General features: G+C 44.9%; 1 long non-coding RNA gene across 1 annotated transcript; it reads left to right on the plus strand.

The window, feature by feature from the left end:
• Nucleotides 1–4,133: 4,133 nt before the first annotated feature.
• On the plus strand, nucleotides 4,134–9,982 carry LOC117976422 (uncharacterized). Its single transcript, XR_004667111.3, has 3 exons — nucleotides 4,134–4,261; nucleotides 8,442–8,693; nucleotides 9,470–9,982. It is a non-coding gene; the product is annotated as an uncharacterized LOC117976422 (long non-coding RNA).
• Nucleotides 9,983–11,930: the final 1,948 nt, after the last annotated feature.

Genomic DNA, 11,930 nt, shown 5'->3' on the forward strand with positions numbered 1-11,930 from the left:
AATGGATTTGAATCTGAATTAAAAGAGGAATGATTTAAAAGATGTGAAGGAGGACTTTTTTTTTTTTGATATGGAGTTTCATTCTGTCACCCAGGCTGGAGTACAGTGGTACGATCTTGGCTGACTGCAGCCTCTGCCTCCCGGGTTCAAGTAATTTTCCTGTCTCAGCCTCCCGAGTAGCTGGGATTACAGGTGCCCACCACCACATCCAGCTAATTTTTGTATTTTTAGTAGAGATGGGGTTTTATCATGTTGGCCAGGCCGGTCTCGAACTCCTGACCTTAGGTGATCTGCCTGCCTTGGCCTCCCAAAGTGCTAGGATTACAGACGTGAGCCACGGTGCCCAGCCAGAAAGAGGACTTCTTGATAAAATTTATCTTCAGATTAGAAGATTGGTGCCTCTTCCCCAGTGAAATCTGCGGTGTGTGACCTGCATATGACCGGGAGCACTCAGCTGCTCCCTACCTTCACCTCAAGCCCAACCAGTTACCTCCCACTGCTACTCATTAGCGCCAAATGCACCTGTTAGTAACATAAATTTGACTGAGGCTTGCATGGGGAAACAGGAACGAGGAAAGGTGAATGAATGCATGTCACACAGCCACCTTCCATCCCATTCATCATCTCCTCCTCTGAAGTTCCCCTCCACAGTCTCCTTTTCTGCCTCTCCAGCCCCTGCTCACTCCACTCCCATCCCCGAGCTCCCCTCTCAAAATCTCATCAACTCACACGCCCCTCAGACAACCAGAAACCACTGAACAGCATTCACCAAAGGAAAGCCCTGTGGGTGCTGAGTGCGACCCTTATGCCCCTGGGGATGCAGGTACCCCCACCACAAGGGGACCTCCAAAACAGGAGGTCAAGTGAGGAGCTACCCTGGCCCTTTCTTCTGCTCTGAACTCTGGAGCAGGCCCTCAGCACCCCAAGGCCCCCTCAACCCAGCTTGGAAACTTGGGGTTGGGCCTCCACTGGGCTCAAGGCCTCAGGTAGTCCCTGATGGCTGAATGGTTCTGTGACTGACTTTCTCGGTGAGTTAAACAAATTGTGTTACTGAGAACACAAGCATCTGTCAGAAGGCAGGACACTTTCCCTGGAGATAAAAGTTCTTATGAAAACCAAGAATAAAGGGAACAGGGACAAGCCAGAAAGAATGGCAACGGTGTTGAATAGAAAGTACTTGGAACTAGAAGACACAATTTCTTGTTGCAGCTGGCCTCAGACTGGCTGTTCTGGGCCCGGAGGAAATCTCTCAGGTTTTGTGAACCTTTGCTTCTAATTTAAAAATGGAAATGCCCTTCCCACCTCATGGGGTCATTGTGAGGCTAACATGAGGTGCTGCCTAGGAAAGAAGGATAAGGGGGATAAGGGGAAATGGGGCTTAGCAACATGAGGGAGCCGACATGTACTTCCGTTCAGCCTGAACCTAGAGCCTCTAGGATACAGTTAGACTAGCTTTTCCCCCGCAATAAGGGTTTACGGTTCCCGACATGTTGGTACTTGTGAAGAGCTTACTCATTGTTTCAAAAGAAAGCTCCTTGTACCGTGAAATTTTTGCCCTCGCAAATCATTATAGCTAAAAAAGTAGAGGTCGGGTGTGGTGGCTGACGCCTGTCATCCCAGCACTTTGGGAGGCCGAGGCAGGCAGATCACCTGAGGTCAGGAGTTCGAGACCAGCCTGGCCAACATGGTGAAACCCCGTCTCTACTAAAAATACAAAAATTAGCTGGGCGTGGTGCTAATTACTGTAATCCCAGCTACTCGAGAGGCTGAGGCAGGAGAATCACTTGAACCTGGGAGGCAGAGGTTGCAGTGAGCCAAGATTGTGCCACTGCACTCCAGCCTGGGCAACAAAGTGACACTCCATCTCAAAAAAAAAAAAAAAAAAAAAAAAGAGTAGAATCCCTGATATGTCAAAATTCTCCCTAGTATAGCTCCAAGGCTAGGTAGTTCAAGGGACAGATGAGCTTCAAGGAGCAAAAGGAGCCAGAATTGGATTTGAATTTGGGGCCAGAAAACTGGTGGAAAACTTTCTGGAAACACGGCTGAGGGTCAGAGCCCAAAAGGGGCCAAGAAAGAAGCCAAAAGTATCTCAAGAGGGCTGGTGGGTGGGGTGGCAGGAAGTAAGGGGGAATCATAATAATGGCCTCTCACTTTGTAGAGCACAGCAGAGTTTTAAAGGTGCTTGTGCATTGGTTATTTCCTTCAACTCTCACGTGAATCCCATGTTGTATTACCTTGACCCTCATGAAATTGCCATATTGGCTCAGAGAGTTAAGTGACTTTCACAAGCTCACACACAGTAAGTGTTAAGAGCATGGCAGAGAGATGAGGTCCAGTAGTTTGTAAAGTGAAGAAGTTTGAATTTTTTCCCCCACAACTTCTCAAAGACTTTTCTTTTTACTGTCATATGTTGCTGAGTACAGACACCAGCCTAGAGAAAGAAGTTGTAAATGGCATTTGGAAGTCTGGTAGGGCTGGGGTTTCAGTGGGATGGCAAAAAGGTAACCACCTTTTTCACCCCTAACTCCCTGTTTATCACTGAACCAAACCCAGTTGATTAACAAGTTTAGGAGCAAGTTTATCTCCTTGTAGGAAGCCTCTCTGAGCCAATATGGCAATTTCATGAGGGTCAACATAATATGTACAAAACAGGATTCTTGTGAAAATTCAAGGAAATAACCAATGCACAGCATTTTTTAAACTCTGGTGTGCTCTACGAGGTGAGAGGCTGTTATTATGATTCCCTCTCTCTTCCTGTCATCACCCCACCCACCATCCAGGCTGCTTGGCCGCACATGTCCTCCGGCCTTGGCCACTGCTACCATCGCCCCTGCACTTCACTCCTGGGAGGACACTGGGCTTCTGTATGTTTCTCTTGTGCCCAATGCCAGGCCAACCCTGAATGAGTGAGACAGGCACAAGGTGTGTCTACTCAGGGAGACAAGGCAGCAGAACCTCAGGGGTAGTAACGCTCCACAGACAGACCCGTGATCAGTGACAGACAGGAGAGAGCAAACAGCCTTCAGACATTCCTTTTCTCTCCTCTCCCACTCCCAGGTGTGATGGGTCCATGTGGCCCCATCTGTAAGGCTGCAGGGTGTATTTTCTCCCATCCCTCCCATCCAAGTACTAACCAGGTCCAACCCTGCTTAGCTTCCGAGATCAGATGAGATCAGGCATGTTCACGGTGGTATTGCTGTGGACAGGGTGTATTTTCTTGTGAAGCTGTTCCCAGCTTGGTAATACCCCTGCCTTCCCTGCCTCAGCTCTCCTTTTCCTTCCCTCTTGCAGCCTTGGTATTGCCCCTCCCGGTTAAGCCTTAACACACAAACTTTGCCTCAAGGACTTTTTTTTCTAGAGAGTCTAGGTTAAGACAATCACTTTGACCCAAATTCCCATTTCCTACCCACTCTGTGGAAAGCTCTGTCATCTTCATGAGCATGAAGTCTTTGGACTCAAAGCACAGGACCCCGTCCCTTGGTGAGGCCTGCAGCCACAGAGAGGACTGATGGATGACATTTGCAAGAATGCCATTCTGTGCAAAGCTACCAGACGGTTTGGCTAAAGATGGAGGCAGGAGAAGAAAAATTTCTCAGGTGAAGTTCTCTGGGTAAAATTGTTTTCTCAGGCCCAGGTGTTGTGAGCAGGCACCCCAAAATCTGGCCATAAACTGGCCCCAAAACTGGCCATAAATAGAATCTCTGCAGCACTATGACATGTTCATGATGGCCATAATGCCCACACTGGAAGATTGTGGGTTTAAGGGAATGAGGGCAAGGAATACCTGGCCTGCTCAGGGCGGAAAACCGCTTAAAGGCATTCTTAAGCCACAAACAATAGCATGAGTGATCTGTGTCTTAAGGACATACTCCTGCTGCAGTTAATTAGCCCAACTTACTCCTTTAATTTGGCCCAACCCTTCGTTTCCCATAAGGGATATTTTTAGTTAATTTAATGTCTATAGAAACAGTGCTAATTACTGGCTTGCTGTTAATAAATACGTGCATAAATCTCTGTTTGGGGCTCTCAGCTCTGAAGGCTGTGAGACCCCTGATTTCCCACTTCACACCTCTATATTTCTGTGTGTGTGTGTCTTTAATTCCTCTAGTGCTGCTGGGTTAGGGTCTCCCCAACTGAGCTGGTCTCAGCAAGTGGCGTCCATTCGTGGGAGCTTGAATCCAGGTCGAAGGGTCACCGGAGCAATGGTTGGAATGGAAAACTAGCTGGAGGACACCCGAGTACTCTAAAAGCAATCCCCGTGGTGAGTAAGAAGGGGAGCTCGGAAGTATCAGGGTAACAATGGGACAAGTGTGGTCTGTGGTTTGTTCCACCTTGGAACTTTTTCACACTGATAATGAGGAGGAAGGACTGTATAACGAAGTAACAGAAGAGGTTACAGACCAGGTTTATTTGCCAGCTAAATCTAAAGCGGCAAAGGAGGGAGAGGTCCATCCCTACCCTTCTGCACCCCCTCATTATTATTTTGAAGAAAAAGACCCTCCAGATCTTTCTTTTCCGGAGGACACTGGATGAAAAGTAGTTGCCCCAGTGACTGTTTGAGCAGCACCTTGAGCGACCGCTCTTAGTTCTATTCAGGCAGGAATTCAGCAAGCTAGACGAGAGGGTGATATAGAGGCTTGGCAGTTCCCTGTTAGAATATACCTCCACTGATCAACAGGGAAGTATTATAGCTACATTTGAGCCTTTTCCTTTTAAATTCGAGAAAGCACATTTAGTTGATTATATCAAGGCCTGTGATGCTATCGGAGGTAATCTGCATAAAGCTACTTTGTTGGCACAGGCAATGGCAGGACTGAGAGTGGATAAAGGAAATACTCCATTTCCTGGAGCTTGTTTTAACTGTGGGAAGCATGGTCATACTAAAAAAGAATGTAGAAAAAAATCAGTGAGTCAGGCCACCAGATAGGGGAAAAAAGAAAACTGCTGAGCCTGAAATATGTCCAAAAGGTGAAAAAGGAAAACATTGGGCTAATCAGTGTCACTCTAAGTTTGATAAAGAAGGGAACCCGATTTCAGGAAATGCCACAAGGGGCCCGTCCCGGGCCCTGTTCTAAACCAGGGCATTTCCAGCTCAGGCCATTCCCTCACCCCTGTACAATGTCTATCCCCTGTCACAGCCAATAGTGCTGCAGTAGATTTATGCTACACAAAAGCTGTGAGCCTTCTGCCTGGGGAACACCCACAAAAGGTCCCAACAGGAGTCTGTGGACCCTTGCCAGTGGGGACAATAGGATTACTTTTAGGAAGGCCTAGTTTAAGTTTAAAAGGGGTACAAATACATACAGGAGTCATTGATTCAGATTACAATGGGGAAATTCAAATTGTCGTATCTACTTCTGTTCCCTGGAAAGCAGAGCCAGGAGGAGAGCGCATAGAACAGCTCCTCATTGTGCCGTATGTGGGAATGGGAAAAAGTGAAATTAAACGAACAGGAGGATTTGAAAGCACAGATAAACAAGGCAAAGCAGCTTATTGGGTAAATCAAATTACTGATAAATGCCCTACCTGTGAAATAACTATTCAGGGAAAGAAATTTAAAGGTTTTGTAGGTACAGGAGCAGATATTTCAATCATTTCTCTATAGCACTGGCCATCCACGTGGCCAATTCAACCCACTCAATTTAACATAGTTAGAGTTGATAAAGCCCCTAAAGTATATCAAAGTAGTTATATTTTGCATTGTGAAGGGCAAAATATACGTGATGGACAACCTGTGACTATTCAACCAATTATAACTTCTGTACCTATAAATTTATGGGGAAGAGATTTATTGCAACAATGGGGAGCACAAGTTCTAATTCCAGAACAATTATATAGCCCTCAAAGTCAACATACAATGCATGAAATGGGGCATGTCCCTGGTATGGGACTAGAAAAAAGTTGCAAGGTTTGAAAGAACCGCTTCAAGCAGAAAGACAAAATTCCCGCCAAAGATTAGGATATCATTTTGATGGCAGCCATTGTTAAGCCTCCAGAACCTATACCTTTAAAATGGATAACAGATAAGCCAATTTGGATAGAACAATGGCTACTAAGTAAAGAGAAACTGGAGGCTTTAGAGAAATTAGTTGCTGAACAATTAGAAAATGGGCACACAGGTCCAACATTTTCCCCTTGGAATTCTCCAGTTTTCATAATTAATAAAAAATCAGGTAAATGGAGAATGTTAAATGACTTAAGAGCCATCAATTCAGTTATACAACCTATGGGAGCATTACAGCCAGGATTGCCTTCTCCTGCTATAATTCCAAAAAACTGGCCTTTAATAGTCATAGATTTAAAAGACTGTTTCTTTACTATCCCTTTAGCTAAGCAAGACTGTAAACGGTTTGCATTTACAATTCCTGCAGTAAACAACCTGCAGCCTGCTAAGCGTTATCATTGGAAAGTGTTGCCACAGGGCATGTCAAACAGCCCAACAATTTGCCAGACGTATGTGGGGCAAGCAATTGAACCTACGCGTAAAAAATTTTCACAGTGTTACATTATTCACTATATGGATGATATACTTCGTGCTGCCCCCACTTGAGAAATATTACTCCAATGTTATGATCACTTGCAAAATTCAATTTCTCACGCTGATTTAATTATAGCTCCTGACAAAATTCAGACTACTCCTCCCTACTCCTACTTGGGGACCTTAGTAAATGACACTACTATTGTGCCACAGAAAGTAACCATATGTAAGGATCAACTAAAAACATTAGACTTTCAAAAATTACTAGGGGATATTAATTGGATATGACCTGCTCTAGGCATTCCTACCTATGCCATGAGTAATCTGTTTTCTATTCTTAGAGGAAATCCTAGTCTCACTAGCCCTCAGCAGATTAACGAAGGAGGCGGAGGCAGAGTTACAACTGATTGAGAAGCAAGTCCATAAAGCTCAAATAGATAGAATAGATCCAGAGAAGACTCTAGATTTGCTCATTTTTTCAACTCAGCATTCACCTACTGGTGTTATTGTCCAAGAACAGGACTTAGTAGAGTGGCTTTTTCTTCCACATACTACTTCACAGACTCTAACTCCTTATTTAGATCAAATCGCTACTATGATAGGGATTGGGAGAACTTGGATTGTTAAATTACATGGATATGATCCTGGAAAAGTTATTGTCCCTCTCAGGAAGGCACAAATACAGCAAGCTTTTATAAATAGTCTTACTTGGCAAACCCATTTAGCTGACTTTGTGGGTATTCTTGATAATCATTTTCCTAAAATGAAGTTGTTTCAGTTTTTGAAATTAACTAATTGGATTCTCCCTAAAGTAACTAAATTTAAACCAATTGAAGGTGCTGAGAATGTTTTTACAGATGGGTCTAGTAATGGTAAAGCTTCTTATTCTGGCTCAAAAAGTAAAGTTTTTCAGATGCCCTATACTTCAGCTCAAAAAGCGGGGCTTGTAGCTGTAATTGAGGTATTGACTGCTTTTGATACGCCTATTAATGTGATTTCTGAATCTTCATACGTGGTTCACTCCACAGAGTTAATTGAAAATTCTGTTATGATTTCATGCAGATGAACAACTGATGACTTTATTTACCCAATTGCAAATAGCAGTTAGGAGTAGAATGTACCCTTTTTACATCACTCACATTAGGGCTCTTACACCTCTTCCAGGACCTTTGACTGAAGGGAATCAAATGGCTGATCATGTAGTTGCTACTGCGATATCTAATGCTAGACACTTTCACAATTTAACCTGTGTAATGCCTCTGGTCTCAAATGCAGATACAGCATTACCTAGAAAAAAGCTAAAGCTATTGTCCAGCAATGCCCAACTTGCCAAATGGTACATTCCTCATCTTTTACAGGAGGAGTTAACCCTCGAGGACTGGAACCTAATTCTATTTGGCAAATGGATGTCACACATGTTCCCTAATTTGGGAGACTAGCTTATGTACATGTATGTGTGGACACCTTTTCTCACTTTGTCTGGGCTACGTGCCAAACAGGAGAGTCTTCTGCCTGTGTTAAACATCATCTTTTGCAGTGTTTTGCAGTGATGGGCATTCCGGCTTCTGTTAAAACAGATAATGCCCCAGGCTATACTAGCCAAGCTCTAGCTACATTTTTCTCTATGTGGAATATTAAACACATTACTGGTATCCCATACAATTCTCAAGGACAAGCCATAGTGGAAAGAATGAATCTCTCCCTAAAACAGCAGCTGCAAAAGCAGAAAGGGAGAGACAGAGAATATGGAACCCCACAAATGCAACTGAACCTAGCATTATTAATTTTAAATTTTTTGAGCCTGCCCAAAGGCCAGATGTTATCAGCAGCTGAACAGCATCTACAGAAACCAGCTGCAAAGACAGAAACAGAACAACTGATTTGGTGGAGAGATCCGATAACAAAAAGTGGGAAATAGGTAAAATAATAACTTGGGGTAGAGGTTATGCTTGTATTTCTCCAGGCCAAAATCAACAGCCAATTTGGATACCATCAAGACACCTGAAACCTTATCATGAGCCAGATGCCAAGGAAGAGATTCGGGAGGATCCTGAGGACCCCCCGGTTGCAGCCATGTTGAGACTGATGCTGAGGAGGACCCCAACTGTCACGAGCAACACCCATCGACCACAGCCACCCACCTGGGGACAGATCAAGAAGCTGTCACAGATGGCAGAGGAAAGCGGGACAACCAGTCACAATGAATAATTTAATGGTAGCTATGATAGCGGTTATCACCACTGCCATGTGTATTCCTACAATAAGGGCTGGTAATAACGCCTGGATGCAATCACTCTATGACACAGTTACATATGCTTTCTGATCTCAGTATTTACCATAATAAATCTGCTCCTATAATTGAGGCATACCACCCTCAAAAACCTATTTGTAAACAGGATTGGACCCAGTTAGAAAAAATGAACACACTTGTTTAGGAAGATTGCCTTGCAGAACAGGCAGAGGTGCTGCACAACGATTCCTATGGAATCATTATTAATTGGTCCCCTAAGGGGATGTTTAGCTTGAATTGCACCTCTCAGTCTGCGTGCCACAGTCACACTATGTTTAGATGATCTGAACAAAACAGTCAGATGGTAGAAATGTTAAGAAGTACGGCAAAAGTTCCTATTATCTGGAACCATGGCAGTATAGTGGCACCTCAACCTCAAATGATATGGCCTGCTCTAGGAGCTAAACATAAGGATTTGCAGAAACTATTAAATGCTCTTAATAAGATCAAAATTTGGGAAAGAATAAAAAAGCATCTAGAAGGACACTCTACAAACTTGTTTTTGGATATAGCAAAATTAAAAGAACAAATATTTAAAGCATCCTGGGCACACCTGACCTTAATGCCAGGAACTGAAGTGCTTAAAGGAGCTGCAGACAAATTAGCAGCTAGTAACCCATTAAAATGGATAAAAACACTTGGAAGCTCTGTGATTTCAATGATGACTGTGCTTTTAATCTATGTTGTTTGTCTTTGTATAGTCTGCAGATATGGATCCTGACTCCTGCAAGAAGTAGCTCACCGTGACAAAGCTGCCCTTGCTTTTATCGATTTGCAAATCAAAGAAGGGGGACATGTTGGGAGCAGGCCCCCCCCCAAAATCTGGCCATAAACAGAATCTCTGCAGCACTATGACATGTTCATGACGGCCATAATGCCCACACTGGAAGATTGTGGGTTTATGGGAATGAGGGCAAGGAACACCTGGCCCACCCAGGGCGGAAAACTGCTTAAAGGCATTCTTAAGCCACAAACAATAGCATGAACGATCTGTGCCTTAAGGACATACTCCTGCTGCAGTTAACTAGCCCAACCTATTCCTTTAATTCAGGCCATCCCTTCTTTTCCCATAAGGGATACTTCTAGTTAATTTAACATCTATAGAAACAATGCTGATGACTGGCTTGCTGTTAATAAATACGTGGGTAAATCCCTGTTCAGGGCTCTCAGCTCTGAAGGCTGTGAGACCCCTGATTTCCCACTTCACACCTCTATATTTCTGTGTGTGTCTTTAATTCCTCTAGCGCCGCTGGTTTAGGGTCTCCCCGACCGAGCTGGTCTCGGCACCCAGGGGTGCTACTCACAATGACATGGACTTCTTTAATACAAAAGGGACAACTTTGTAAGAAAATAGCAATTTCAAATCAAAATCTCTAAAAGTAGGGAGCCATTTATATCCAGAAATTATTCACATCTATAAAAAGATTAATGCTACCCCTACTTAATAACAAAGATAAAAAAGAAAAATAACTTCTACATGGTACATGACAGTCCATTGTGTAAATCATTTTAAAAGAAGAAGAGGCCAGGTGCCTCTCTTCCACCCACCACACCTCAGAGCAGGAGAGGAAGGAAAAGGAATTTGTCTGCTGGCTCTTTGCTGTCTCCTGGGCAAAGTCTCCTAGCACTCCCAAAGTGCTAAGATTACAGGTGTGAGCATCGCTTGAGCCCAGGAGTTCAAGAACAGCCAGGACAACATGGTGAAACCCCATCTCCACAAAAAATACAAAAATTAGCCAGGAGTGGTGGTGTGTGCCTGTAGTCCTAGCTACTCGGGAAGACCTCCACTTGAGCCTGGAAGGTTGAGGCTGCAGTGATCCGTGATCACACCACTGCACTCCAGCCTGGGTGACGGAGTGACAGTGAGATTCTGTATCCAAAAACAAAACAAAACAAAACAAAACAAACAAAAAACCCGCAAGAAGAAGAAGAAAAATGTCCATGTGGAGTCCAGGCATTTTTAAATTCCCTAAATGGGAGGGCTCTGGAAATGTCAGGTGTAGTTACCACTAAATGGGTTTGGGGTTTAAAAAGCAACCCTTTGGGATCAGCCATCATTTCCACTCTCTGTCCTCCTCCAGGAAAATCTGTCACACCTGACATTTGGTAACTTTATCAGCTGGGGCCATGGAGAGGCTGTGTTTGGGACTAGGGTGCATCTATAACCTGAGCATTCCCAGGGAGTGGCCCTGGCTTGTCCCCAGGCTGAGAGCTGCTATCAGGTGAGCAGGGCCAGCTGGCGCCAGCAGGAGGAGAGGGAGCCCAGGACTTCTCCCCTACATGTGTGAAGAGCTGCAGATCCCGTGGATGCCAGCTCCCAGAAAAGCAGGTGCTGGTCAGGAGGCCGCCCTGGCGGCAGCCTCTTCCCTGCCCTCCTCCTTTTCTCCCCACCCAGCCAGGGCCCGTCCTTGCTCCCTGTTCTCTCCTTGGAATCCAGCTTCTCTTCCTCTCTATGGTGGCGCCTGCTTCAGTCAGGCCTTTGCCAACTCTCACCCACAATCCAAGCTCCATACTGATCTGGCCACCAGCTTAGCTTTTCTCTAGTCCAGTGTTTGATAAGGTCTGCCAACTGTCAGAATCATGAGGTGAGGGGGCAAGTACACATGCTTAAAATGCAAATTCTCAGGCCCTGCCCTGGCCTAGTGAATGAGAATTTCCAGGTAGGGCACAGGAACCTTTACCTCCAACCAGCTGTCTAGGAGATTCTGCTGCAGGCTAATCATTCTCTCCTTGGCTGCCATTTAATTTTATGTAAACACAGATTGGCTCATATCACCCCCTTGCTTTAGGTAGCTGGGGTGGGGATGGGAGGGGTTCGTGTGTCTAGATGTGCCAGACGAACTGGTGGGATTGAGCCACCCAAAGTCTCTTTACTGAGAGCCGGAGATGCTGCCTGACCTGAGAAAGAACTTGTCTTAAGAGACAGGGCGGGCTGGACCTCATGAGGAGGATCAGCCCCAGGAAAGGCCAGTGCTTGGCATTAACTTGGCCCTTGGTTAATAGAGCCAAACAGATACCTGGCCCTAATTTACTACGCCTAAGGACAGAGGGAGTTGTAAGTAAAATCTGGATGTACGATTGCACTAAACATTGCTTAATGCACTCACGCACGCCCATGCACTCACATGCAGCAGCACTTTTTAGAGGCCCCTGTAGGACAGC

This window comes from Pan paniscus, chromosome 1, assembly GCF_029289425.2.
Source record: "Pan paniscus chromosome 1, NHGRI_mPanPan1-v2.0_pri, whole genome shotgun sequence".
Taxonomy (NCBI): domain Eukaryota; kingdom Metazoa; phylum Chordata; class Mammalia; order Primates; family Hominidae; genus Pan; species Pan paniscus.